The sequence below is a fragment of the Theropithecus gelada genome, chromosome 2 (assembly GCF_003255815.1).
Source record: "Theropithecus gelada isolate Dixy chromosome 2, Tgel_1.0, whole genome shotgun sequence".
Taxonomy (NCBI): Eukaryota; Metazoa; Chordata; class Mammalia; order Primates; family Cercopithecidae; genus Theropithecus; species Theropithecus gelada.
In genome coordinates, this window is record NC_037669.1 from 48458556 (window position 1) to 48486007 (window position 27452).

General features: G+C 43.8%; 1 protein-coding gene across 4 annotated transcripts in view; it reads left to right on the plus strand.

Moving 5' to 3' along the window:
- The window catches only part of RAB7A (RAB7A, member RAS oncogene family), an 89139-nt gene that overhangs the window by 36225 nt on the left and 25462 nt on the right, over positions 1-27452 (plus strand). Inside the window, exon 2 of one of the 4 annotated variants that reach the window (XM_025376321.1) lies at positions 26192-26348. The exons of 2 other annotated variants lie outside the window; for them this stretch is intronic. The gene's annotated coding sequence lies outside the window, so the exon portion shown is untranslated. Of the gene's footprint in view, positions 1-25112; positions 25146-26191; positions 26349-27452 lie in introns of those variants that run through there. One more of the 4 variants, XM_025376320.1, reaches the window with a different exon arrangement.

Below are 27452 nucleotides of genomic sequence, written 5' to 3' on the forward strand. Positions count from 1 at the left end.
CTGGGACTGTACTCTTTCTGCTTTGGATGATGCCATCTCCCCAGCCTTGAAAGTGATAGGATTTTTTATGTAGGGAACTCTGAAAATTTCTCACACGCAAAACCCTTTTGGATCTGATAAACTCATTCAGCAAAGTTGCAGGATACAGAATCAACAAAAGTTCTGTTTCTCTAACATTAACAACGAACAATCTGAAAAGGAAATTAAGAAAGCAGTTATATTTACAATATCATGGAAAAGAATAAAATAGGAGTAAATTAGGTAGGAGAAAGATGTGTATAGAAAGCTACAAAACACTGCAAAAAGAAATTAAAGACTTTAATAAATGGAAAGGTAACTCATGTTCATGGATTTAAAAACTTATTATTCTTAGGATCACAATACTCCCCAAAGTAAGAAATTCAATGCAGTTCTTATTAAAATCTCAATGATGATTTTGCAGAAAATAGAAAAATCCATCCTAACATGGATATGGAAAATCATGGGATCCCCAGTAGCCAAAATAATCTTGAAAACATGCAGCCAAGTTGGAGGTCTCACACTTCCTGATTTCAAAATGTACTACAAAGCTACACCAGTGAAAACAGTGTGGTAATGGCAGAGGTTCATATTTGAACTGTTGGGGTTTTTCACCTTAGTATTTGCTTTTTTTTTTTTTTAAACAGAGTTGTGCTCTGTCACCCACGCTGGAGTGCAGTGGCATGATCTCAGCTCACTGCAACCTCCACCTCCTGGGTTCAAGCGATTCTTCTGCTTCAGCTTCCCAAGTAGCTGGGACTACAGGCGTGTACCACCACGCCTGGCTTGTTTTTGTATTTTTTAGTAGCGACAGGGTTTTGCTGTATTGCCCAGGCTGGTCTTGAATCCCTGGCCTCAGGTGATTTGCTCACCCTCACCTCCCAAAGTGCTGAGATGGCAGGTGTGAGCCACTGCACCTGGCCCAGTCCCACTCTTGTACATCCATCACCACTGCCTATTTCCAGAACCTTTCCTCATGCCAACCAGAGACTATACAAATTAGGCAGTTATTCTCCGTTTACTTCTCCCCCAGCCATACTTGATAGAACATGAATGTCAGCTAAGTGCTGTGAAGAACAGTAACACAGGGTGAGTGAAAGTGTGCCATTTTATGTAGGATGGTTGGGGAAAGATGGCGTTTGAGCCACTGATGGTGCAGGAGAGGGAACAAGTGTGATATTGAGGCCAGGTGTGCTTAGCAGTTTGAAAGCAAAGCTAGAAGTACAGGAGAGGCAGAGGCACGAGATGAGTGTTTTATATTTTATTTTTAAAATGAAATATTTTTATTTATTTTAAAAAGACACTTTTTTTGTTGTTTGTTTGAGACCAAGTCTTGCTGTGTTGCCTAGGCTGGAGTAGAGTGGCATGATCTCAGCTCACTGCAACCTCTGCCTCCTGGGTTACAAGTGATTTCTCCTGCCTCATTCTCCTGAGTAACTGGGAATACAGGTGCCCACCACCATGCCCAGCTAATTTTTATATTTTTAGTAGAGATGGGGTTTTACCGTGTTGGCCAGGCTGGTCTTGAACTCCTGACCTCACGTGATCCGTCTGCCTCAGCCTCCCAGAGTGCTGGGATTACAGGTGTGAGCCACTGTGCCTGGCCTAAAAGCAATATTTTTAAGAAAATAGAGACAAGGTCTTGCTGTGTTGCTCAGGCTGGTCTCCAACTCCTGGGCATAAGCAGTCTTCCTGCCTCAGCCTCCTAAAGTCCTGGAATTACACTTGTGAACCACTGTACCCAGCCTATTTTATTTTTTATATTTTTAGAGTCAGAGTCTTGCTCTGTCATCTAGGCTGGAGTACAGTGGTGCGATTGTAGCTCACTCTGACTTCAAAGTTCTGGGCTCAAGCCGTCTTCTCTCCTCGGTTTCCCAAATCACTGGGATTATAGGTGTGAGCCACCACACCTGGCTAATTTTTAAATTTTTTTGTAGAGACAGCATCTCACTATATTGCTCAGGCTGGTTCTGAATTCCCAGCCTCAAATGATCTTCCTGCCCTGGCCTGTCAAATCGCTGGGGTTACAGGTGTGAGCTACCACCCCAGCGTTTGGTTTTTTAATTCTGCTTATTTGTAGTGACATTCATCAAGAATAAATGACTTTAAAACAACAAAGAAAAATCTTTAGGGGTTTTTACTCTTGGACAAGCATGCTTCTGTCTCTGAGCATTAGTTTTCTCATTTATCAGATAAAAGGGTTTGTAGTAAATCAATAATGTTCTGGTTGTGGATAGAACTCTTGAGGGTTCCCTGAACATGATCCTTTGGTAGCATTGGATTGCTCTTGGCCATCCGAGGAATAGCTGTGTTTTATTTGTTTTTTACTTAAGATTTCACGTATGCGTTCATTTGAAATGTTTCTGTTGCCACAAAGAAACAAAATCTCTGGCTCAGAGTTTTAAGGGGACTTACGGTTCTAATGCTACTCAGGCTTTGGTTAAGTAGTAAACAAACTACAGCTTGTTTTTAAGTTCATTGAAGATCTTCAACCTACAGCCCCTCTGTTTTACAAATGAGTAAGATCCGTATCTTCTGTTCAAATTATTTTTCCAAAGAAAGCCAAATGCGTCATAAGCTGGTGTGGCTGTGAAATATGGTTTCAGTTAACATTGAGATTGTTGAGTAGCTACAGGGAAACTGAAAATTTACATTCTAAGGCAAATGTGTTAACCTAAGAGGAATAAAATTAAGTAGACTGTGTATTAGCTCCTCATGGTTTGGCAGGAATTCAGTGTTAATGGTGGAAAACCCGCAGGAGCTTAATGTGGTAGGTAAGGAAGGTTTATGTTAGTTCCTTTCCCCGATTGTCCCAGTCGCTGTGCATTGCCATCTCAGGTCAGCTTCTAGCCACGACTACCCAAAAGTTGTCTGAGGGAGGCTGTGCACTGGGTGATCTTGTGAGGCAAGCGGACATCTATTGTGCCAAGATCTTGTGGGCCCAGTTTGAGAATGGGTTTTCCGTTTTAGTCACTTTACACCTCCTTTGCAGGAATGTAGCTTTTGAAATAGAAGCAAAGTGTTGCGAAACCTTTGACATTCTGTTCTTTAGCACTTCCTCCTCAGCCTGAAGATCTCAGCTTTTGCTTGGGCATTACAACACCCCATGGTACCTGAACCTCAAGTAAGCTCTATTAGGTTTTCATATCTGCCTGTGTATGATGGTGACTTTTTTTTTTTTTTCTGAGACAGTGTTTCATTCTTGTTGCCTAGGCTGGAGTGGAGTGGCACAATCTTGGCTCACCACAACCTCCACCCCCCGGGTTCAATCGATTTCTTCTGTCTCAGCCTCCCGAGTAGCTGGCATTATAGGCATGTACCACCACACCCAGCTAATTTTGTATTTTTAGTAGAGATAGGGTTTCTCCATGTTGGTCAGGCTGATCTCTTAACTCCCGACCTCAGGTGATCTGCCTGCCTCGGCCTCCCAAAGTGCTGGGATTGCAGGCGTGAGCCACCGTGCCCAGCCTCGATGATGACTTATGAGTCAATTTGACTGGGCCTCAGATGCCCAGATATTTGGTTAAACATTCTGGATGTGTCTGTGAGGGTGTTTCTGGATGAGATTCGGTAGACTGAGTGAAGGTGACTGCCTCCCCAGGGTGGGTAAGCCTCATCCACGGGAGACTGAATAGAGAAGGAGGCTGAGCAGGAGAGTGTTCCTGTCTCCACCTGACCGTGCTTGAGATGGGGCATAGGTGTTCTTTGCCCTCTGGTCGAGGCTCCGACTAGAGCTTAACACCGTCAGCTCTCCTGATTCTCAGACCTCCCGACTACAGGTCATGGGACTTCTCAGCCTACATAATCCTGTGAGCCAATTCCTTGTAATAACTCTCTTTATGTGTAATCTATTGGTTCCGTTTATCTCTGGAGAGCCCAGATACTGCAGCAGTAATAGAGTCACTTTTTCCCAGAGATAGGTTTTATCTTGGAGGATTCTTATATTGATCTTTCCCATATCTCTGTTTCACAAACAGTTCCTACAATGTAGAGTGCTAATAACTGGTTTGTGAGTACCCCTTAGATACACTGGGATGAGCAATAAGGTCAGTGCTGTCACTTAACCGTCTGTTGATTGTCAGGCCTTTGTGTGGAAGCAAGAAATTCATCTAGCAAGCATAACAGAGGCAAAGCCTGGAAGTGTAAGATGGATGGGTTTTCGGCTAGCAAGAGCTACAGAAAAACACTCAGCCTCTAGCTTAAACTGAGTTACAAACATATGGAACTAGTGTAGACCTTGAAATCTTTTCTGGTCGAATCCTCTTTGTAGGGGTACCTAGGCAAAATCATGTCGTTTCACTGCCAGTCCCATAGCGACTTCAGTTAAGGTATAGACCTATATAAAATGTTTTATCCCTTAAAAAGCATCATCACCCATTTGCCTGTGGAATCCTCCCTACAACCCTAAGAGGTGGAGAGGAAGCTTTTCTTACAGATAAAGATGGAAATTGTACAGATGAACGAATTTGTTTCTAAAGCTAAGTAGAAGCAAGAGTACCAAGGAGTCAGATTTTTCCAGCCCCCAAATCCTTGGCATAAGTGTATAAAAAGTAAGCACAGCTGTTCTTGGGGTTTCTTAGCCTGTTGCCTCCTCCCCATGTTAAAATTCTGGCCTTTATTCTTCGAAGATAATCTCTGTACCCGGTTGAGGATTCAACATCTAGGTATCCTCTTTGGGAAGCGTTCTTTAAGCCCTCATATAATGGGTTAGATTCCTGATCATCTCTAGCCCCTTATTTTGTGTTGAGAGTTTCTTTTGATTATGAAGTCATACATACTCATTGTTTCAAAACTTAAAATACAGCAAACCATAGTCAAAGTCCTCTATACCCCCCCATCCCACTTGGAGGATGAAGTCTTGACTATTCCTATGACATCACACATATATTGCCATTTTCCTGTCTGCTTATCTAGGGTTTCCTTAAACCAAACTTGAAGTAGGGAGACTATCTTGGTCATCTTTGCATCTCTAGCAGTTGGGCTGGTGCAGGTGCTTGGGAAATGAATCTGTGCTAAGATCACCAGCCTCTGAACAGGCCTTATGTACCAAGGTCTGTGTCCAGATTGGCATGACCTCTGAGTTAACAGTCCTTTATTTAGATCTTCAGGACTGAATTCTCTGCCACAGATAGATTTGCCTTCTGGAAAAAGGCACCTCTCCTCTAGAGCAGCAGCTGTCAGCCTAAAATCCTGTTTTGAAAATTGGAATTTTAGTTAAATTACAGGGACAGAGTGTGATTGTATATAACTTAATTAACATATTGAAATAGGGATGTGAATAAGACTACTTTAGGCATTACTGAAAAGCAACCAAGCATTTAATGTTTTTATTTATATTTGTGCCTGCCAAACTGGCACCAGCCCCATCAAGATGTCTATGGTGCACTTAACTGTGCAGAAGGTGTGGAGCCTTTACATTTCCTCCCCCTGGACTTGGCACCATGTTTGCATGTTTTGCCAGTTATCTTAAAGTGGGATTTTAAATCTATTGTAAAACAAAAATAAACTTTATGGTACTTAATGCCACTGAAATATACACTTAAACATGGTGAAAAGGGTAATTGTTATATATATTTTACCACAGTAATTTATATAGGAATACTTTCTATAACTTTATGCGAATAAATTTGAAAACCCGGAGGGGAAATTCTGCTGGCAGTGTTGAACTATGGGTCAGTTTGTTCTAGGCAACAGATAGACTTTCCTGTGTGAAGATTAAACATGAAAAAGGCTAAGGAGGAGGGACAAGGGAAAAGAAAAGTGGAAACTTTAAGGGTTCCTGCTAACTCTTCCCAAGGAATTGGAAGGAATGTTTACTAAATGTTCCATTTCCTTTTAAGCTCTCCTCCCCCAACACAGTTAACCAAGCAAACTGTTATTTATTCTTTATAATAAGATCCCTCACTGTCACAGTTTTTCTTAACCTCCTCAAGTCTTATCACCCCCTACTTTCCACCATGACCCTCAAAATGGAAGTGATTATATGAAGACCTGAAGGATTACTTAAATCTCAATGAGTATTGAGTGCCTTCTGGGAGTAGGGAGTGAGATGGGGTGAGAGTTACTGGTCAAACAAACCTGAAGTACTTTGGAAGTTTTGGTTTGGGGCATTTCTAATTGTTGAAGTTACCTGGACCCCACTCCAGTGGGAGAGCCTGAGGGTGGAGATTAGAAGCAGAATCTGAAGCCGGGCGCAGTGGCTCATGCCTGTAATCCCAGCACTTTGGGAGGCTGAGACGGGCGGATCCCAAGGTCAGGAGATCGAGACCATCCTGGTGAACACGGTGAAACCCCGTCTCTACTAAAAATACAAAAAATTAGCCAGGCGCGGTGGCAGGCGCCTGTAGTCCAGCTACTCAGGAGGCTGAGGCAGGAGAATGGCGTGAACCTGGGAGGCAGAGCTTGCAGTGAACCGAGATCGTGCCACTGCACTCCAGCCTGTGGCACAGAGCAAGACTCCATCTCAAAAAAAAAAAAAAAAAAAAGCAGAATCTGTTTAGCTAGATTAGGATCCAATGAGAGCTTCTGCCCCAACTGTCCTGTTCAGAAAGCCACTCCTCCTCTAATATGGAATAGCTGTTGCAGTTGATTTTGAAAAAAATGTCAAAAATACACAAAGCAAAGAGACTCAGTGTAAAAGATACACTCTCCTACCTACTTTCAACAGTTAGCATTTTTCTGTATTTGCTTTATCTCTTCTTTCGATTAAGCTACTACAAGGTAAATTAGACCTCATGATACTTCACCTGTAAATGCTCTGAAGTCCTTTAATCTAGAATGTGGTCCCTCCTTTCCTTTTTCTGTCATTATCTTTACTTTTGGAAAGATCAAGCCAGTTGTCCTAACAGAGTATTCCACATTATAGGTTTGTCTTGGTGCGTGTTTTGATGTTTAATGTATTTCTCCATCCCCACTCTGTCTTGTGAAGTGGAAGTTAGGTCCAAAGGCTTGAGTACATTTAGCTTTCATATATATATTATATATATGAATATAATATATATGTGAATATAATATATAATATATACAATATAATATATACTATATAATATATATAATATAGACACAATTATATTGTATATAATATATACAGTATTATATATTATACAATATTATATATAATGTATATATAATATACATTTTATATATGTATTTTTTTTGAGACGGAGTCTCACTCTGTCGCCCAGGCTGGAGTGCAGTGGCGCGATCTCGGCGCACTGCAAACTCCACCTTCCGAGTTCACGCCATTCTCCTGCCTCAGCCTCCCAAATATCGGGACTGCGCCTGGCTAATTTTTTTTTTGTAGTTTTAGTAGAGACGAGGTTTCACCGTGTTAGCCAGGGTGGTCTCAATCTCCTGATCTCGTGATCCGCCCGCCTCAGCCTCCCAAAGTGCTGGGATTACAGGCGTGAGCCACTGCGCCCGGCCTAGCTTATATATTTTTTGTTTTTTTTGTTTTTTTTTTTGAGACGGAGTCTCGCTCTGTCACCCAGGCTGGAGTGCAGTGGCCGGATCTCAGCTCACTGCAAGCTCCACCTCCCGGGTTTACGCCATTCTCCTGCCTCAGCCTCCCAAGTAGCTGGGACTACAGGCGCCCGCCACCTCGCCCGGCTAAGTTTTTGTATTTTTAGTAGAGACGGGGTTTCACTGTGTTAGCCAGGATGGTCTCGATCTCCTGACCTCGTGATCCGCCCGTCTCAGCCTCCCAAAGTGCTGGGATTACAGGCTTGAGCCACCGCGCCCGGCCGCTTATATATTTTTAACAAGAATACTTCATTAGGTACCTCATGATGTCTGATTGTTCCAGTTAGAGACAGTAAGTTTAATCATGGTATTAAGGTAGTCACAGCCATATCACTGCATTATAAAGATACTTTTCTTTGCCCTACACCCATTCCTGTGTGATTAGGAAGTGCTCTGTGGGGTAATACTCTGGCGCCATGTGGATCTTTAAGTTTCCCACCCATCTTTCACCTATGGTATCACTGATCTTTACCTGAATCCCTTCATTAAAGATTGCAAAATTATTTTTTATTTCAATCATTTTAAATATATTCCTTCTACTGGCATTCACATGTTAGATTCCCCCCTGCTTTTCAACTAATGCAGTTCCTACTTAAAAGACAGGATACATTGTTTTCCTCTACCTACCTGTTTTCAGAGTGAGGAGTTATTGTTAGAAGTATTCATTCATCTTTAATGAAATTGTTTTGTTCATCAGATTATTTCAGGAGAGCAAGCAACAAGTGAGCAAAATAATCTGGGCCTGGCGGGATTACAGAGGTCAAAAGGGAGGACAGATGACAAGCTGTGAGCTGTGCCACAGAGATGGCAGCCTTCTCCCTCCCATTTAGCTGGGCTGGAAATGAGGTCCTTGTGACTCCTCTCTGTCCTTCCCCGGCTCCTCCCAGTCACCTCAGTGTGAGTGATGAGTAGTGCAGTGACAGCCTTGACCACATACCACATTTCTGTCCTGTAATAGCTTTGCTACCCACAACTTTCTCACTGTGCCAAAATCAGTGCCTGTCCAGTACCCTCGCCTTTTCTACCTCTCCTCTGCCAGCGATACTGTGTTTAAGTCGAGTGGCCTTCCTGTCCTTCCTCACCATCCCTGCTTCTCACATTTACCCATACTCTTACTGAATTAACTTACCATTACTCTTGCTAATTCAACTCAAGTAATACAATTAAACACCTCCTAAAATGAAGAAACCCCTTAAATCTTCAGTTAACCTCTTTGTGTTAGTTCCTTTGGGCTATTGTCACAAAATATCTTAGACTGGATAATTTGTAAACAACAGAAGTTTATTGCCCACAGTTTGGAGGCTGAAAAAGTCCAAGATCAGGGCTCCAATAGATTCACTGTCTAGTGAGGGTCACACTTCTGGATGGTTCCTTTTATGTGTCCTCACATGATGGAAGGGGCGAGGTGGCTCCCTGCAGCCACTTTCCTAAGGGCCCTAGTCCCATTCACAAGGTCCCTACCCTTCCTGACTTAATCACTCCCCTAAAGGCCGTACCCCCTCTTTTTTTTTTTTTTTTTTGAGATGGAGTTTCTCTCTTGTCGCCCAGATTGGAGTGCAGTGGCGCAATTTTGGCTCACTGCAGCCTCCACCTCCCAGGTTAAAGTGATTCTCCTACCTCAGCCTCCAGAGTAGCTGGGATTACAGGCGTGTGCCACCACTCTGGGCTAATTTTTGTTATTTTTAGTAGAGACGGAGTTCCACCATGTTGACCAGGCTGGTGTCAAACTCCTGACCTCAGGTGATTCACCCGCCTCAGCCTCCCAGAGTGCTGGGATTATAAGCATGAGCCACTGCACCTGGCCAGGCCTCACCTCTTAATACTCTCACCTTGGGCCTTAGGCTCCAACATACAAATTTTGCAGGGACATTAACATTCAGACCAGAGCAGCCCCTCTACTTAGATGTGCACTAATGTAAAAATTAACACGAACTCTGATGTGCTTCACTGAATACAGGGACTCAAACATGGCACCCTCAACATATAAAATCAGTATGTTTGCCAAATTGCATCTCTCCAGAGGACAGAATCTGAACCAGTCACAGTAAGTTTCAAACAGTGAAACCAAGTAAATACCAGTTATGCAACAATAAATTAGGACACCCAAGAAGTCCTGGGTAACCACTGTCTTGGGAAACAGAAGACGGGTCTTTCACTAGGGCAGAAGGCATAAAATTGGACTAAATTTATTGTATGGTTCTTTTCTGGGTTCATGTTTTTAAAATCAACTGCCAAGAAGCTTTGAAAATAAAAATCAAAAGTCAACCATGATTTTCTTGAGGGAAGAGAAAGCAGTTCCTGAACCAAAGATCACTGTCTACACTGGCAGAGCACATCCTATAGGAATGATCATACGTTTTTGTTTGTTTCTTTATTTTTTATTTTTTATAGAGATGGCAGAGCAGATCCCATAGGAATGGTTATGTGTGTTTGTTTTTCTTTATTTTTTGCTTTTTAGAGATGGAGTTTCACCAGGTTACCCAGGCTGATTTTGAACTCCTAGACTCAGGTATTCCACCTGCCCCAGTCTCCCCAAAGTCCTGGGATTACAGACATGAGCCATCGTGCTTGGTCTGGGTCATACGTTTAACTCTCTGAGGAACTGCCAGACTGTTTTCCAAAATGACTGCACCACTTTACATTCCCACCAGCGGTGTAGAAGAGTTCTAATTTCTCCACATGCTCGTCAAAACTCATTATCTGTTTGGTTTATTTTTATTTTTATTTTATTCTAGTGGTCCTAGTTGGTATGAAGTGGATCCTCCTTTCTTTTGACCAACACTAGGGTCTGATTTGCCCTGATACCATCTCTTGCTGCAGCCTTCATGCCTAGTACATGATGCTGCTTCACCCTGCTGTGTGTTGGCATTCAGATTTGACTTAAAATCCGAGGGCTCAGCCTCTGCTCTGAATTGTCCCTTCAGTCAGGTGTTTGCAGCTAATGTCCTGTGGAGTTGCTGGGTTTGAGTCACAGAATACAAGAGGGATGCCCCTTGTGGGATCTGGGGGTCTGAAAAGTGTGGCAAGGCAGGTTTAAGATAGAAGAGGAAGTCAGGTGTAGCAAGCAAACACATAGACCTGGGCTGTGGGACCCTCGGAAGGGATGTGGGGCCAAGATTTTAGAGGGCCTGAGGAATTAGCCCAAGCAGCTTTGGCTTTCAGTAGCTGCTCCTGTGTGCAGCAAAGCAAGCAGGAGTAGAGTGAAGGGAGCCTGGGGTAAGGAAGTAAATCAGGAGTCAAGAAGTAATAATGCAACTAGGATTGTGAAAATGTAAAGAGGTTAGGGAAAGATTTGTATGGCTAGGGGTAAACCAGATGTGATAGTTGGGGTAAAGGGACATAGGAAGTGGTTTTGGGTATGAGAACAGGAGAAGGTGTTTCTCTTGGGAAGGACGGATGGGGTAAGTGGAAGGTTTCTGTCTAATGGGACTTCAGGTGCTAACACAACACAAGGCAGACATTTGCAGCAGAGAATTAAGAAAAGCTGAAGCTGGAATCCAGATTCAGCAATCGTGAATGCAGTGAGAACTGAGGCAATGCGGAGTGGCTGCTTCTTCCATGTCATCCCCTCAGATATTTGCAGCCTCCTGGCCTCTGACTATACCTTTTTTTTTTTTTTTTTTTTTTTTAAAGAACAGCTTCATTGATGGAAATATAATTGCCATACGTATTGAAACTATACACTTTGAGTTTTGACATATGTACATATGAATACATACCATTCACAAATGGTATGTATTGTGTGAAACCATCACCACAATCAAGGGAATGAACAAATCCATTGCCCTGAAGTATCCCAGTATTTCTTTGTAATTCGCCCTCCTGCCTGCTGCCCTTCCTTACCCCTCTCCAGGTAACCACTGATCTGCTTTCTAGTTTGCATTTTCTGGTATTTTGTATAAGTGGAATCTGTATATATTCTTTATATACTGTGTATTTATTGGGTGGGGGAGTATCTGGCCTCATTCGACATTATTATTTTATCTGTGCTGTATGTATCTGTAGTTCATTCCTTTTTGTGGCTCAGTGGTATTTCATGGTATAGCTATATCACAATTTGATTAGCTTTTCTGTTGATAGACATTTGGATTGATTCACATTTCTGGCTGTTACAACAAAAGTTTCTGTGAACACTGGTGCACAAGTCTCTTGTCTAGATCTGTTTTCATTTCCCTTGGGTAGGTAGCTGTTTCGGAGGGGAATGGTTGGGGCATATGGTAGGCATACGCTTTAACTTTGTTTAAAAAGTTGAAATACTTAATACATCATAAAATTCCCCTGTATAAAATGTGCGTTTTTTGTTTTGTTTTGTTTTATTTTGTTTTGTTTAGTTTTTGAAGACAGGGTCTCATTCTGTTGCCCAGGCTGGAGTGCAATAGTGTGACCACAGCTCACTGCTCCTTCATCCTCCCAGGCTCAGGTGATCCTTCCACCTCAGCCCCACGAGTAGCTGAAACTAAGGGCACACGCCACCACACCTGGCTAATTTTTTTTTTTTTTGATAGAGACAGTGTCTCACTTTGTTGTCTAGGCTGCTCTCAAACTCCCAGCTTCAGCCTTCCTGCCTTAGCTTCCCAAAGTACTGGGATTACAGGCATGAGACACTTCGCCCAAAGTGTACAGTTCAAATATTCACAAGGTTATACAACTGTCACCATCTAATTACAGAACCTTTTCTTTTCCCCTTTCCTTTCCTTTTCCTTTTCCTTTTCCTTTCCCTTTCTTTTCCTTTCCTTTCCTTTTTTTATTTTAAGGAAACAGAGTCTCACTCTCATGGAGCTGGGACTACAGGTATACACCACCACACCCAGCTGATTTTTGTATTTTTTGTAGAGACAGGATCTTGCCATGTTGCCCAGGATTTCCTCAAACCCTGGGCTCAAGTGATTTGCCTGTCTCAGCTTTCCAGAGTGCTAGGATTACAGGCATGAGCCACCGCACCCAGCCCAGAACATTTTAATCACCCCAAAGTATATATCTAACTTTTAAAATGGTTTTTCCATTTCACATTCTCACCAGCAGTATACAGGAGTTCCATCTGCTCCATGTCCTTGCTAACACAGCATGGTCATTTAAAAATTTTTTAGCCTTTCTAACAGGTGTGTGATGGTGTCTCATTATGTTTTTAATTTGTGTTTCCCTAAAGAGTAGCAATGTTGAACAGACATCTTTTCACCTGCTTATTCTTTGGTGAAGTATCTGTTAGATCTTTTGCCCACTTAGTTTATTGGGTTGGTTTTTTTCTCACTGTGTTTGAGAGTTCTTTGTATATTCTGAATACAAGTTTTTTTGTCAGATATGTGATTTCCAAATATCTTCTCTTAGTCTGTGTCTTTCCATTCTATTAATAGTGTTTTTGGAAGAGCAGAAGCTCTTAGTGTTGATGCAGTCCAATTTGTCAGTCCTTCTAGGGATAGTTCTTTTTGATATGATATCTGTTAAAAGACAAAATTACAACACATTTAAAGATCTTAGTTGGCTTTTATTTGCAGTTCGTGAATCCGGGCAGCCTCCGTTATACAAAATAGGATGAAAACTCCCAGTGGGCAGTTGTAGAAGAATGGACTTTGTAAGGTGGGAACAAGGAAACAATAATTGAAAGATAACTGATTGGTTAACATCAGGTTACTTTTTTGTAAGGATTAAAGGAGAGGGTAGTTCCTTATCATGCCTGCTAAAACCGGCTTGTTTGGGTATTCTGTCTCTCTTGATTTTTTTTTTTTTTTTTTGAGACGGAGTCTCGCTCTGTCACCCAGGCTGGACTGCAGTGGCCGGATCTCAGCTCACTGCAAGCTCCGCCTCCCGGGTTCACGCCATTCTCCGGCCTCAGCCTCCCGAGTAGCTGGGACTACAGGCGCCCGCCACCTCGCCCGGCTAGTTTTTTTTTGTATTTCTTAATAGAGACGGGGTTTCACCGTGTTAGCCAGGATGGTCTCGATCTCCTGACCTCGTGATCCGCCCGTCTCGGCCTCCCAAAGTGCTGGGATTACAGGCTTGAGCCACCGCGCCCGGCCTCTCTTGATTTTTTAGAAGGTCAGATAAACAATTTACTTTTGTTTTTTCTTTTTCTTTTTCTTTTTCTTTTTTTTTTTTTGAGACGGAGTCTCACTCTGTCGCCCAGGCTGGAGTACAGTGGCGCAATCTCGGCTCACTGCAACCTCTGCCTCCCGGGTTCAAGCTGTTCTCCTGCCTCAGCCTCCCGAGTAGCTGGGACTACAGGCGCCTGCCACCACGCCTGGCTAATTTTTGTATTTTTAGTAGAGATGGGATTTCACCATGTTGGCCAGGCTGGTCTTGAACTCCTGACCTTGTGATCCGCCCACCTCGGTCTACTGGGATTATAGTAATGAAACGAGTAAGGGCTATAACTTGAGTCTTGAGATGTTTGAAGAGTATATGTTAATCCTAGTAAAATGCCTCAGAATTGTTTAGACCAACACCATAGAGTAGAACTGTCCAATATAGCAGGTATGACTGAGAGACTGTATTTGATATCATGCAATTTTCCTTTAAATAGCCACCGATGACTAGTAACTGTTGTATTGGACAGTTCAGGTTTAAACTAGTTTTCTCAATTTTTTTTCATTATTGTACCTCTCTTTTAGCTCCAAGCCTAAATTTTTAGACCTTTTCTTCCTAACGTCTCCCCTGCTTCAATGAAATTTTAATACCATGGATATACTGTGCATACATTGTGGCTACTAGAGGGCTGCAGATCCATGTTAGTTATCACTTCTGTTAGGAGTGTGTGGTCTAGACTAATCAGGGGTTGGCATCATAGTGAAGCCTAACCAACTGTTGTTATATTTCTTGGGCAGTTAAAATCACTGAAGGCTAATCATACTTACCATGAGTATTATTCAGAACTGAGGAAGTTTTTGGAGTTTTGGAAGTTTATAAAATGCTCAGTCATCCTGTTTTTCTTCATATGTGACATTCTTTTTTTTTTTTTTTTTTTTTGAGACGGAGTCTTACTCTGTCACCCAGGCTGGAGTGCAGTGGCCGGATCTCAGCTCACTGCAAGCTCCGCCTCCCGGGTTTACGCCATTCTCCTGCCTCAGCCTCCCGAGTAGCTGGGACTATAGGCACCCACCACCTCGCCTGGCTAGTTTTTTTTTTGTATTTTTTAGTAGAGACGGGGTTTCACTGTGTTAACCAGGATGGTCTCGATCTCCTGACCTCGTGATGCACCCGTCTCGGCCTCCCAAAGTGCTGGGATTACAGGCTTGAGCCACCGCGCCCGGCCCCATATGTGACATTCTTTTTTTTTTTTTTTTTTGAGACGGAGTCTTGCTCTGTCGTCCAGGCTGGGGTGCAGTGGCCGGATCTCAGCTCACTGCAAGCTCCACCTCCCGGGTTTACGCCATTCTCCTGCCTCAGCCTCCCGAGTAGCTGGGACTACAGGCGCCCGCCACCTCGCCTGGCTAGTTTTTTGTATTTTTTAGTAGAGATGGGGTTTCACCGTGTTAGCCAGGATGGTGTCGATCTCCTGACCTCGTGATCCACCCGTCTCGGCCTCCCAAAGTGCTGGGATTACAGGCTTGAGCCACCGCGCCCGGCCCCATATGTGACATTCTTAAAGCATCAACCTGTTTTAGTAATAGATAGTACTTGTACAAAGATACAGACATTTAAAGAAATATAAGGAGCCTAATTCAGCCAGAGGTAGGCAGCCAGGAAGTTAAGGCATCTAGAAGCCATGTTGCATGCAGAGGAGTTGAGAGAACCAGAGATGTGCAGTTTTGGTGATCAAGAGACTGGGTGTCTCCAAATAATGTAGGATATCACATGGGAGAAGGATTAGATTGGTACTTTGCTGCCTCACAGAAGAAGGCAGGGAGGAGAATACACAGAGAAAGAATCTAGTTCCCTGTATCATTTTGCAGCTAGAATAGTTTGAAGATGAAACACTGCATAGGAGGAAGTTAATCATTATTGAAAGTGTTTGGGCAGAAACCAGGTGATGTTTCAGTGTTGTGGACCAAGTATATTGATGAATATAGAGTTGAAATAAAATTGACTTTTAAAGATGCATTGTGGGGCTGGGCACAGTGGCTCACGCCTATAATCCCAGCACTTTGGGAGGCCGAGGCGGGGAGATTACCTGAGGTTAGGAGTTTGAGACCAGTCTGGCCAACATGATGAAACCCCGTCTCTACTAAAAATACAAAAATTTGCTGGCGTGGTGGTGGGGATCTGTAGTCCCAGCTACAGCTACTCGGGAGGCTGAGGCAGAAGAATCACTTGAGCCCGGGAGGCAGAGGTTGCAGTGAGCCGAAATCATTCCACTGCACACTCCAGCCTGGGTAACAAAGTAAGACTCTGTCTCAGAAAAAAAAAAAAAATTCATTGTGGCTGAGTTTCAGGCGCTTTGGTTTTGTTCTACAACTGGCCTCACCATTTCTAAATACACAGAATTGTAGACCATAAGAGGTCCATTACCTGATGCATGCCGCAATGCTGAGACACTGGGTTGTAGCAGAGAAAGAGTTGTGCGTGTGTTGGGGGTGGGGGGTGGGTGTTGGAGACAGGATCTCGCTCTGTTATCCAGACTGGAGTATAGTGGCAAGATCATAGTTCACTGCAGCCTTGAACTCCTAGGCCCAGGACATTCTCCTGCCTCAAACTCCTGAATAGCTGGGACTACAGGCACAATACTATGCTTGGCTAATTTTTTTTTTTTTTTTTTTTTTTGAGACAGTCTCACTCTTGCCAGGCTGGAGTGCAATGGCGCAATCTCGGCTCACTGCAACCTCCGCCTCCCGGGTTCAAGCGACTCTCCAGCCTCAGCCTCCCAAGTAGCTGAGATTACAGTCGCATGCCACTACGCCCAGCTAATTTTTTTGTATTTTAGTAGAGATGGGGTTTCACCATGTTGGTCAGGCTGGTCTTGAACTCCTGACCTCAGGTGATCCGCCCACCTCAGCCTCCCAAAGTGCTGGGATTACAGGCGTGAGCCACCGCGCCCGGCTTTGGCTAATTTTTTATTTTTTGTAAAGACGGGGTCTTGCTATATTGCCCAGGCTGGTCTCAAAACTCCTGTCTCCCAAATTGTTGGGATTACAGGGGTGCTACCGTGCCCAGCCGAGAAAGAGGTTTAATCATAGGGCCACCACATGAGCAGATAGGAGAGAACTGCACATCCATTTCCCTAGGGAGTTTGAGGCTGGAGTTTCTAAGGGTTTTAAGTGGGCCGAAGTGTGGAGATTGTTGATTGGTCAAAGAGTGCAGAGTGAAGTCATGGGACAGGGAGAGAAGCTGTATTATGCTGTTCATGTTCCTCCATGGGGATCTTCAGACTGGTTGCTGGAATTGGGGTCTGATATACATCTTAAGCGATCCTTAAATAAAAGCCTTATGATTCTAATGTCAGAGATACTGCCTATAGGAACAGTGGGGATGCAAATTTTTACACAGTTTTATGACCCTGATGTTAGAAATCCTATCTCTAGGAACAATGGGGATGCAAAACGTCAGACTTGTAGCAACAAGGAAAGGGGCCAAAGTACACTCTGATTAATGCTTTGTTGTAACTACATTTCTATCTAGAACCCAGCAGGCCTTTTTTGTCAACTCTGTGGAGGCGGTTTCAGAATTGTGTAGATGCCCTTGTCCAGGAAGGAATTGTGAAGTAACTAGTGGAATATAGCCACTGAGGTTTCCAGTTTAACACTTACAAAGCCACAGGACACAATCATGTACTTACTAGCTTATAGAGAACTGAGATGGTCTCCTTTTGAAGTAAGAAAGTATTTGCAGTTTTGTCTGTAGGTCATCCCCAGCACCTAGCTCAGTAATGGACACTTCGTGGCACTCAGCAAGTGTTTGAACTGGATTTGGTGTGTTTACCCCCTAGCTCATGGTCAGTGACTACTGCTTCTGAATTTAAAATGGCAACACACGATCAGCTTTAAGTGGGGCCCAGAAAGAGGCTGTTAGGACATGGGATATTTTAGCATGACGTGGATAGGATCATGAGTGGTAACCCATGTTCTTAGGGCCTATGTGCCTATGTGGTCACTGCAAAACAGTGAAAGTGGAGGCAAGAATTCAAATTGGTATATGGGAGTGAGCCACTTAGTGACCCAGTGCCCATGTTTCAGTGCTGCTTTATTTTTCTTCTAACAAAGGGCATTTTTGCCCTTTGTAATAATTGGTATTGGCCAATTAGGACTTCACAAAGGTCTCTGTGACCTTATCTTCCTCAAATGACAGGGGTCTTATGCTAAATATGACTCTCCACTGCCCTGTTAACATATGATGCAGTACACCAATGCAGATCACACTGCAGTTTTAGGTAGTATATAGCTGAATGTATAATTTGTATTAGAAATACAACAAGACATTAGACACGTATCTGCACTGACATGGATATAGCAAAAATCTAGAAGTTAGTGTGAGAGACTACAATAGTGAGATTTGGAAGATGGAATAATACTTGTTGATTAAGTACATATTTTTCATTTAAGTTAGAAAAGCCCTCATAACAAAGCCACTCATATTTCATGTGTCAAATGGAATGCTAGGAGCTTTCTGTGCATTATCTCATTTGTGGAGGATTCTCATTTTCACATGGAAGCAGAGGGGCATTTCAGTTCACACAGCTGCCACATGGGGTAGTTTATCCCTGTAATCCCAGCACTTTGGGAGGCTGAGGTGGGAAAGAATGCATGAACCCAGGAATTTGAGACCAGCCTGGGCAATGTAGAGAGACCTCATTTCTACCATAATTTTTTTTCAAAAAAGAAAATCTGGGCATGGTAGCGTGTGCCTATAGTCCCAGCTACTCAAGAGGCCAAGGGTGGGAGGATCTCCTGAGCCCCGGAGGTCGAGGCTGCAGTGATCACGCTCCACTGCACTCCAGTCTGGGAAGCAGGGAGAGACCTTGTCTCAAAAAACAAAAAACAGTTCATGCAGCTGAATGTATCTGAGGTGGGATTGAAAACCCATGGTTGTGGCCGGGCACGGTGGCTCACTGTTATCCCAGCACTTTGGGAGGCCGAGGCGCCGGATCACCTGAGGCCAGAAGTTGGAGACCAACCTGGGCAACGTGGTGAAACCCCGTCTTTACCAAAATACAAAAATTAGTTGGGTGCTGGCACGTGCCTGTAATATAATCCCAACTCCTCAGGTGGCTGAGACAGGAGAATCCCTTGAACTTGGGAAGCAGAGGTTGCAGTGAGCCAAGATCGCACCACTGCACTCCAGCCTGGGTGACAGAGCAAGACTCCATCTCAAAAACAAAACCCATGGTTGCGATCCTAAAACCGGAGGGTTGGCTTTCCATTATCTTGTTTTGGCAATTTCTAGCCATCTTTCTTTTCCCAGTGTTCAGTATAATCAGCAGTCTTCCTGAGCATTTGGGAGCATATCCTTCTGGTTGCTACAATGGGGACCATGATCTCAAGTTCCTTAAGCATCTTTGAATGGGACAAAGTAGAATCTGGCCTGCTACCTTGCACATAACTAGCTGTGGAGCCTTAGACAAATTGTGTAAATCTTGAATTCTCAGGAAGAGACTGCCATTTGAGCCCTAGCTGAATGGACAAACACTGCACATGCCAGAACCATTTTCCCTCATGGTTCATCCAGGCTGATGCCCACACGGATGGAAATGCTTGCTGTCTTCCTCCCTGTGCCCTTTTCCCAGCCTCACAAGCAGCGTGCGAGGTTACCTTTGATAGTGGCACATAGGCTCCATGGGCTAGCTCTAAGGGACAGCACTGTATTCATTGCACAAAGGCCTGCTGTGACCAGTAGTAACAGCAAAAGTGACTGTACCTTCTGATACTTAGACACCCCTTCTTGTGACACACATCAGCATGCCTCTGTTGTCCATGGTAGGCTCTAGTAAGATGCAGGGCTGTCAGCAGAATTTACTGAAACCTGGAAATAGGGGGATGGGGGAAGTGCCCAGGCATTTTTTTATGTCTTGTATAATCTCTCGAGATTTTGTTTACTCTCTTCAACTGTTTATTACCAAAGTATCACAGGTCACCACCGTGAGGAAGTATGTCTATACCTTTTAAGTAAGAGTCCAGGTAACATTTATTGTTGTTGGTACTTCAGAGAATACTCCTTGGCCAGAATTGTCAGCCCACTTTTTCCTGCTTAGTGGTACCTATGAGGTTTCATAATGGGCAAGAGGCTCAAAGTCTTCATTTGAATAAGAGAGTGTCTTGTGCTAAGAATCTGCAGCCCTCAGTGGAACCTAAAAGAAGGCACTCTCACAGAGGCAGTGACCCAAAAATGTATATCTAAACAGAGACAGACTGGCATTCCCCATCGTCTCTTCCTTGGCCTTTGGGCGTGTCCACTGTCCCTGCACCATTGTTTACCAAGCCCTTGCACCACAGGCGCTACTGGGATTAGGAATTTGGGGATGAAGGAGAGAATACCTTCAAGGAGAATTTCTCCCCGCCCCCGCAACACACACCTCCCACCTGCCCTGTCCTCCTCCTGCCCTACCCCCACTTGGATGAGAGGCAGAGACACAGGTAATCATGATTCAAGTATGATTTTTTTTTCTTTTTTTTTCTTTCGGAGACAGAGTCTTACTCTGTCGCCGAGGCTGGAGTGCAGTGGCGCGATCTTGGCTCACTGCAAGCTCCGCCTCCCGGGTTCACGCCATTCTGCTGCTTCACCCTCCCCAGCAGCTGGGACTACAGGCGCAGGCCACCACGCTCGGCTAATTTTTGTATTTTTAGTAGAGATGGGGTTTCACCATGTTAGCCAGGATGGTCTCGATCTCCTGACCTTGTGATCCACCCGCCTTGGCCTCCCAAAGTGCTGGGATTACAGGCATGAGCCACTATGCCTGGCCTCAAGTATGATTTTTAAAAAGGTGTCTGGGCCCCAGATGCTCTTGGGTTTGAGGGAGATGAGCAGGTTCCTGGGCAGAAAGGGCATTACATTAGGGGGTCAGGTAGGACCCTGTGGGAGGAATGGCAGGCCCACTTGAGACAAGCCGTGTGATGCCTGGGAACGAGGTATATTCTGGAGAAGGACTGGAAGGGTAGACTAGATGTCTCCCTCACCTGGCTGCTTTTATGTGCCCGCTCAGGTCTCTAGCCTTGGTGGATCTATGTCTTCAGGCCCTGTTCCTGCATCCCAACTGTTTCATTGGCCTGCCAAGATAACTTACTGCGCCACCCCCATGATGCTTAGCTGCTCTCTGTACTTGACCCATCAATCTTGCTCTTTCTCATTTCAGTCATTTAACATTTTCCAGCATGCTTTCTAGGAACTTCTTTGAAGCTTGTTAAGGGATTGATAACTAGTAAATGTTTTGACCAGTTATTTTTAACATGCCGAACACTTCTTTTTAGGGGTTGCACATTCAGCTGTTTAGTCTTGCCTTTGAAAACATTCAATATTTCTGCTGGTGTACTTTGCCATGATTATGTCATCTGGGCCTCCAGACAGCAGACCTCTAGATGGCAGGTCCAGCCATCTCTTCTCTTTTGCTTTCCGTGTCTGGTGAATGCACATAACATTCCCAATTTAGCACAGGCGTCTAGATAGACTTCAGCCATAAAATCCTAGCACAAATTAATATTCCCTCAGTTAACAATGAAGCTTAAATATAACTAAATACCAGTGTATCTTTAAAAATAGATTTGGTTGAGGGTCATCTCAAACAGCATGTCTAAAATCAAACACAATTCCACCCCAAGAAACACCTCACTGTTTTTCAGACTTTTCCCTGATCTAAGAAATCCTCTTGGTCCCATGAGACATAAACCCAGGCGACTTCCTTGGCGTTTTCCCGCATTTCCCATACCCATCCCAATCCAATCCATCACTAGATGCCATCCACCTTTACTTTGTCCCCATTCCCTTCTGCTTTCACACTGGTCTAGTGCAGTCCTCTCTTGCCTGAAGGTGGCAGCAGCATCCTCACTGTCCACCGCAGGGTCTCCTCCCCTCCCCACTGCAGGCAGGCAGGACGCTGGCTCTGCAGGATGAACACTGCTGCTTAGAAATCTCCACAAGTCAGGCTTCTCATTACTGTGTGGTTTCGGGACCTTAGTACAGCCCACTGTGTCCTGCGTGATCTGACCCAGGCACCTCATTTTCATATGTTCTTTAAGGAAAATTGTTTGCTCCCTTTTCGCCCTTCACATCCAGGTTCAATTCTTCTCAGAGGAATCCTTCCCTAATTTTCCCAACTAAGGTAATTACCCTTAAAGTAAACTTAACATGTCTTGATCACAGTAGTAGTTTACTTTTTGCATTTGGTATGATTTCTTCTTGTAGTCTCGTATCTACTTCTGCCCTTGGTATATGTTTGATTAATATAGTAAGATTAATAACACAATGATTAGTAGTCCTGGGACTTAAGAGTTCTACTCATGGCATAATTTTTTGTTTGTTTTTTTGAGACAGTCTTGCTCTGTCGCCCGGGCTGGAGTGCAGTGATGCAATCCCAGCTCACTGAAACCTCCACCTCCTAGGTTCTAGTGATTCTTCTGTCTCAGCCTCCCTGGTAGCTGGGATTACCAAATACTGGAGTGGAACTTCTTAACTCTGTAGAAGAGAGAACAGAATTAAATTTTTGCATCTGGGCACAGTGGTGCATACCTATAGTACCAGCCACTCAGGAGGCTGAGGCAGGAGGATCACTTGAGTCACAGGAATTCTGGGTTTTAGTGCATTATACCAATTGGGTATCTGCTTTAACTTCAGCATTAGTGCAGTGACCCCTCAGAAGCAGGGGACCACCAGGTTGCCCAAGGAGGGTGAACCGGCCCGGGTAGCAAATAGAGCAGATCAAATAACTCTCCTATGCTGATCAGTAGTGGGATTGCACCTGTAAAAAGCCACTGCACTCCAGCCTGGACAACATAGTGAAACCCGTCTCTTGAAAATAAAAAAAATTAAGAGAATTTTTTAGGCTGGGCACGGTGGCTTACGCCTGTAATCCCAGCACTTTGGGAGGCTGAGCCGGGCAGATCACTTGAATTTAGGAGTTCTAGACCAGCCTGGCCAAAATGGTGAAACCCCATCTCTACTAAAAATACAGGCCGGGCGCGATGGCTCACACTTGTAATCCCAGCACTTTGGGAGGCGAGGTGGGCGGATTACAAGGTCAGGAGATCGAGACCATCCTGGCTAACACGGTGAAACACTGTCTGTACTAAAAATACAGAAAAAATTAGCTGGGTATCGTGGCGGGCACCTGTAGTCCCAGCTACTTGGGAGGCTAAGGCAGGAGAATGGCATGAATCTGGAGGTGGAGCTTGCAGTGAGCCAAGATCACACCACTGCACTCCAGCCTGGGCGACAGAGTGAGACTCCATAAAAAAAAAAAAAAAAAAAGGCATGGTGGCCCGTGCTTGTAGTCCTAGCTACTCGGGAAACTGAGGCAGAATTGCCTGAACCCTGGAGGGGGAAGTTGCAGTGAACCTAGATTGCGCCACTGTACTCCAGCCTGAGACAGAGCAAGACTGTCTCAAAAAAAAAAAAAAAAAAGTGTTTTAAGATATTTGGTCAGCTCCTTGATGTGCTTCTCTCACTAGATATTTTAATTGTAATGAAGGTGTTTATCCTGCCCCCCTAGATCCTTAATGTTTCTTTTCGAAGGCTTCTATCTTTTCCTACTGGGTTTCCTCCTAGAGGTGGTAATTCTAAATGGAACAACAGACTGATAGCCTACTTCCTGAGTGCCCCCAAATGACTTCATTATTCCACAAAAATGGCTTGGCCAGAGCCGTCCACTCATCCCCTTCCTTGTCAGACTACTGGTCTTTCTATTCCTGCCCCCTCCCCAGAATGAGTCTTTTTAGAAACCAAGTGACTGCTGATGAGTTTCTTTTTTTTCATCTGTTAGATGAGGATTCTCATTGTATCCCTATAGGCTTGGTTTGTTGGAAGAGTAAACAAATTGCCCCAGTAAAGTCTGTAGTACAGTGCCTGGCACAAAGCGCATTCGGTAATGATGTCTTGCTGTTTCAGGGACTCTTCACTATTCAGGCCCTAATTTGATTCCTCAGTTTGGGAAGCTGAAAAGAGTCTGCCTACAACAGACACTGCTATTCTGCTTGACGTCCAGTGCAGTAGTATTATGTGACTTTCGATGCCTCATTTTCACCTGCTGTCCTCATTTTCACCATAGCAGTCCTTTGCCCTTCCCCTCAGTCTCTCCTCATGACCTTCTCTAAAACTTTATGAGCAAATATTGCTTGCCTACTTCACTCTGAGCCTTGAAGTCTTATCAGTTTTGAGGGCAGGATGACTGCTGGGTCTTCTCTCATGGTCATATACAGAGCATGAAGTCTTGGAAGAAAATGAGGTGGAGAGAGACATTTACCCATGTTCCGTGCTGGTGAAAGTGTGGAATGTTACTTTGGAATCTGCTCAGAAGCCTGATACTTCCAAACTCCGTATCCCTATGATGCTTCCTTCCCAGTGCTATATTTAGATCATATGTGCAGTAAGTCACATTCTAGTAGGCAGGGTAGGCAAAGACCATCAGCAGACTGAGAAGCACATGATGAAATGTATTCTACTAATCCAAGAAATGCTGAGTGATTAAAACATTTGTGAGTCTGATCAGATTATGCTGACAGTCTACATGTAGGTTCATCTCATCATAATTTAAAAACAATGCATACTTAGCAGCAAGGGAAAATTTGAGATTATCCGTGTGCTGAATATTGTGCAACCTTAACAACATGGTAACATATTTAATGTAGAAAAAATAAGATGCAAAGTTATACATGATATATATAACCTCAACTATTTGAAGGAAAACTGGAAAGACATACACTCTAATACTAATAGCAATTGCTTCTGGGAGATGGAATTGTCAGTAGCTTTTTGTCTTCATTCTTTAGTACCTTCCTGAGTTTTCTACAATTTGATACCATAATTAGGGTGGTAACAGTGCAAGGGAGCAGAAGAGCCAACTGTGGTTAGGACCCAGCTGTTGTAGGCAGGCAACTTGGAAACACCAAGCAACTAAAAATGTTAACAAGCTATAGGACATTAATTGGTTTAACTGCCATGGCTTTGTTGAACCTTTAGCATTTGTTCGGATATCTAATGCTATTGCAGTTTTGGATCAGGCACAACACGTAAATCAGGACAGTAGCTGTAAACTCTTCACATCATTGGTTTCCAAACTTGGTGTGTATGCCTGAATTGCCATAAAAGACTTGTTAAAAGTCCCAGCCCTCACGAGCCAGAATCCTTTGGGTGAGAGCTGGTATTGCAAAATGGCATGGTAGGACTTGGACTGACACTCCTGTTAATTCCAGCTCAGCCACTTAGTTGCTGTCTGACCGTGGATGTGATAAACACCTGGTTCAGTTTCATCTCCTGCGTTTTATACTGTTGTTTTGATGACTTTGCAGATATAGTAATCCTCTTTGTCTGCAGTCAGTCGTGGTCTGAAAATGTTAAATGGAAAATTCTAGAAATACTGTTCTTAAGTTTCTTTTTGTTCGTCTGCTTTTTGAGACAGAGGGTTGTTCTGTCACCCAGGCTGAAGGGCAGTGGAGCGATCATAGCTCACTGGAGCCTTAAACTCCTGTGCTCAAGCCATCTTCCCACCTCGGCCTGCCAAGTAGCTGGGACTCACAGGAGTGTACCACCACGCCCAGGTAATGTATTAAATATTTGGTAGAGACTGGGTTTCAATATGTTGCATAGGTTGGTCTCAAACTCCTGGCCTTAAGCAGTCTTCCTGCCTCAGCCTCCCAAAGTTCTGGGATTATAGGCATGAGCTACTGTACCCTGCCATAATTTTTAAATTGTGTGCTGTTTGGATTAGCTTGATGAAAGCTTGTGCTATCCCACCCAGGAAGTGAATCATCGCTTTGTCCAGGGTTTCTACACCATAGATGCTACCTGCCCGTTAGTCACTTAGTAGCTGTCTTGGTTATCAAGTCGACGTTGCAATGCTTGTGTTCAAGTAACTCATATTTGACTTAATAATGGTCCCAAAGCACAAGATGCTAGCAATTCGGTTATGCCAAAGAGAAACCCTTGAAGTGAAAAGGTAAAAATTGTTGACTTAATAAGGAAAGTGAAAAAATCGTATGCTGAGGTTGCTAAAATCTGTGAGAACATATTTTCTATCCTTGAAATTGTGAAGAAGGAAAAAGAAAGTCATGCTAGTTTTGCTGTGGTACCTCACACTGCAAAAGGTAAAACGCACAGTGTATGATGAGTGCTTACTTACAAAGGAAAAGGCATTAAATTTGTAGGTGGAAGACATGAACATCATCAATGTGTCCTGAAGGGTGACAAGTTTGGTACTTGCTGTGTTTCAGGCATTCGCTGGGGGTCTTGGGGCCTATCCCCCATGGATAAGTGGGGACTACTATACTTTGCTTTCAATTCCTGGGTACTGCAACACCATAAAGCCTTCACCTCCATGTGAGCTATTATCCTACCTGCAAGATTTCAGACTTTTGAATTGCTAACTGACCCCCAACTTCCTAGCCCTTCCCTGCTGTCCTCATTTTCACCATAGAAGTCTTTTGCCCTTCCCCTAAGTACCCCTGTGCGTTCCTGGTTAACCTCTGTCTGACCACTGACCTCTGCTCACCCAAACCCTTGGACAATATTTTTCTTGATCTTTTTATTTGCTGGTGTTTCCTTATTGTGTCTGCTCATGTGGCCATTTGGCTTCTCTGTGGCATAGATGAAGAAGGTGATGACTGCAGGCGAATAAAGGAAGATGCCAGCTTTTGATTTGTTATGAGAAACATTGTACTTGAAGGAAAGAATTGTTTCATCGTTCAAATACTGGTACAAATATTGGTAGTTTCGCTCTGAGGAGCTTCTTCTGATGCACACCGGTGAGGTTTGGTTTGGTGGCAGAAGGAAAGATGTTCTGAATATACCTTTTTCTAGAAAGTTTTTAGAGGATGTTAATATATACATGGATTAATAATGGAAGTTATCTAAAATGCTTTCCTTGAAGGACCAGGTCTCAGAGACCTTGTGTAACTCTTTCTTCCTTTCTACTCTGCCGGCTCATAATTCTCCTGTGAGAGAAGTAGTCATTGCTTTAGAGAACTGTTTTCCAGTTAGAAATTTCAAACTTTGTAGCCTGTTTTGGTTTTTTTTTTTTTTTTTTTTTTTTTTTGAGACTTCATTTCGCTCTGCTGCCCAGGCTGGAGTATAGTGGTGCGATCTCGGCTCACTGCAGCCTCTGCCTCCTGGTTCAAGCGATTCTCCTGCCTCATCCTCCCGAGTAGCTGGTATTACAGGTGTGTGCACCACATCCAGCTAATTTTTGTATTTTCAGTAAAGATGGGGTTTTACCACATTGGCCAGGCTGGTCTCAAACTCTTGACCTCAAGTGATCTGCCCGCCTCAGCCTCTCGGAGTGCTGGGATTACAGGCATGAGTCACCATGCCTGGCCACAGCCTTTTACAAAATAATTTCAATCTTCAGAAATCCATGAAGATGGAAATAGAAATTGATAACAAAAGCAGAAATTGCTGGTGGACATTTTGAAGCTAACTCTGCTTGGGCAGCTTCTTGTAGCAAAAGTTGCATTTAGTGTGTTTTGTTCCTGGCTTTTCTTTTTTTGAGATGGAGTTTCACTCTTATTGCCCAGGCTAGAGTGCAGTGGTGCGATCTCGGCTCAGTGCAGCCTTCACTTCCCAGGTTCAAGCGATTCTCCTGCCTCAGCCTCCCGAGTAACTGAGATTACAAGCACATGCCACCTTGCCCAGCTTAATTTTTGTATTTTTAGTATAGATGGGGTTTCACCATGTTGGCCAGGATGGATTTCTCAATCTCTTGACCTCGTGATCCACCTGCCTCAGCTTCCCAAAATGCTAGGATTACAGGTGTGAGCCACCGCGCCTGGCTCTTTTCTAACAAGTGTCCCATTCTTTTTTTTTTTTTTTTTTTTTTTTTTTTAGGGGGTTCCCCCTTTTCCCCCCGGCGG